Genomic DNA, 2,849 nt, shown 5'->3' on the forward strand with positions numbered 1-2,849 from the left:
TCTTGGTTCCAACACCATCAACTCTGTCGTGAGTGGATCACATTCTTTATGATAAGTCCATCACAAAAGTTACTTCCATATTTTTCCAATGTTGCCATTGCTGCTTGCAACTCCCTCCTTTATTTCTCCATTACCATGTACTATATTTTCTCTCTCCTTTCACTCTGACTCTGCTGTAGGGTTGCTGAGTGGCGCAGCAGACAGATCCCTGGTCCTGGGGCCAAGAAGCCCTGAGCCCCCATACCATCCCTTAGGCCCAGAATCCACCTGGCCCTATGGTCCTGGGCAGGCCTTCCAATCCCAGCCCCTTGCAAGAAGTAAAAAAAGAAAATGTGTTATATCTGACCACTCTCCCCCCATGGTCCATCCTCTCCTCCTTTATTTACATCCCCACTCCTTCCCCCTGCTCCCCCCCTTCTTACTCCAGATGCCTATACCCCATTGAGTATGTTTGCTGTTTCCTCTCCTAATCACCTCTGATGAGAGCAAAGGTTCCCTCATTCCCCCTTGCCTCCCCCCTTCCATATCATTGCAATAGCTCATTGTAATAAAAAAAATCTTATTATGTGAAATAGCTTGGACTATTCCCCCTCTCCTTTTTCTTTCTCCCATTCCATTTCCCTTTTTTTCTTATTGACTCCATTTTTACACCATATTTTATCTTTGAATTCAGCTTTCTCCTGTGCTTCAAATATAAAAGGTCCCTCTACCTGCTCTATTAACCGAGATGGTTCATATGAATATTATCAGTATCATTTTTCTATACATGCAGTTCATCCTCATTAAATCCCTCATATTTCCCCCCTCTCCTCCAATCTCCATGCTTCACCTGAGTCCTGTATCTGAAGAGCAAACCTTCTGTTCAGCTCTGGCCCTTCCAAAAGGAACATTTGAAATTCCCCTGGTTCATTGAAAGTCCATCTTTTTCCCTGGAAGAGGACATTCAGCCTTGCTGGGTAGTTTATTCTTGGCTGCATTCTAAGCTCTTTTGCCTTCCGGTATATTGTATTCCAAGCCCTAGAGCTTCCAATGTAGCTGCTGCTAAGTCCTGTGTGATCCTGACTGCAGCTCCACGATATTTGAACTGTGTCCTTCTGGATGCTTGTAATATTTTCTCTTTGACTTGGGAGTTCTGGAACTTGGCTATAATATTCCTAGGGGTTGGTTTTTTGGGATCTCTTTCTCTGGGGGATTGGTGGATTCTCTCCATTTCTATTTTGCCCTCTGCTTCTAGAATATCAGGGCAATTTTCCTGTAGTAATTCTTTGAAAATGATGTCAAGGCTCTTTTCCTGATCATGACTTTCAGGTATTCCAATAATTTTCAAATTATCTTTCCTAAGTCTGTTTTCCATATCAGTTGTTTTTTCAATGAGATATTTCACATTTTCTTCTAATTTTTCATTTTTTTGGTTTTGAAGTATTGATTCCTGGTTTCTGGTAAATTCATCAATCTCCCTGAATTCTATTCTTTGTCTGAAGGATTTATTCTCCTCAGAGAGTTTTCTTATCTCTTTTTCCATCTGGCCAATTTTGCTTTTTAAAGCATTTTTCTCCTCAATAACTTTTTGAACTGTTTTATCCATTTGACCTAAGCTGGTTTTTAGCATGCTATTTTCTTCAGCATTTTTTTGGATTTCCTTGACTAAGCTGCTGACTTCATTTTCATGTTTTTCCTGCATCTCTCTCCTTTCTTTTCCCAGTTTTTCTTCTAACTCCCTCATTTGATTTTCAAAGTCTTTTTTGAGCTCTATCATAGCCTGAGCCCAATTTCTGTTTTTCTTGGAGTCTTTAGATGCAGGAGCTTGTGCTTCCTCATCTTCAGACTGAGTATTTTGATCCTTCTTGGCCTCATTTGCAAAATATTTCTCAGTGGTCTTCCTCTTGTTTCTTTGTTCATTTTCCCAGCCTAAGCCTGTTTTTTTGGGGTGCTTCCGGAGCTTTTGGGACACTCTCACAAGGGTCTCAGTGTGTGAGGTTCTGTCCTCCCTCCTGGTCTGTGAATGACCATAAGCACCCCCCTATGCCATGGGGCTGAGGTGGGGGGAGCCCTGCTGTTCTATGGGGGGGCCTAGACTGTGATCAGGATCTGAATGTGGTTAGAGCTCCAGAGTCCTGTTCCAGGGGCAGAGGACAGAGCTTGGCAGTCTCTCTTCACTCCCCTCCCTCAGCTCAATGGGCTCATGCCCTGGGGGCTCCTGCTTCTGTTTCCGGGTCTAGGCTGCTGAAAGACCAGGCTGCTTGCTGTGTGCCCCGAGGGCTGGGCTTCACATGCTCGCTCTGGCAGAGGTCCCCTGCTGTTCCCCCAATTTGTGCCGGTGCTCCCCGGGGTGCAGCTCAGGAGACTCCCCCGCTACTGTGAGCTGAGGCTCCCAGTGCCCTGGGGCTGCCTCCGGGAGGCTGAAGTTCTTTGGCTCTGGCGGGCCACCCCTCTGGTGGGCTGCCCCTCTGCCCCGGGGGAGCAGAGCCTTTCTGCTCTTTTCCAGGTTACCTTGAGTAGGAGAACTGCCTCACTGGGTCCCTTTGTGGGTTCTGTCTCTCGAAAGTTTAGTTAGAGTCCTTAGTTTATGAGTTTTTATCAGAGAGCTCCTAAGACTCATCCCTTCATGTCGCCATCTTGGCTCCACCCCCCAAAGTTGGGTTTTTTTTTTGTTTTGTTTTGCTTTGTTTTTTTTTAGTTTTTGCAAGGCAATGGGTTAAGTGGCTTGCCCAAGACCACACAGCTAGGTAAATATTAAGTGTCTGAGGCCAGATTTAAACTCAGGTACCCCTGACTCCAGGGCTGGTGCTCTATCCACTGTGCCACCTAGCTGCCCCTAAAGACTAAAATTAGAACATAAACTACAGATC

The sequence above is a fragment of the Macrotis lagotis genome, chromosome 5 (assembly GCF_037893015.1).
Source record: "Macrotis lagotis isolate mMagLag1 chromosome 5, bilby.v1.9.chrom.fasta, whole genome shotgun sequence".
Lineage (NCBI taxonomy): Eukaryota > Metazoa > Chordata > Mammalia > Peramelemorphia > Peramelidae > Macrotis > Macrotis lagotis.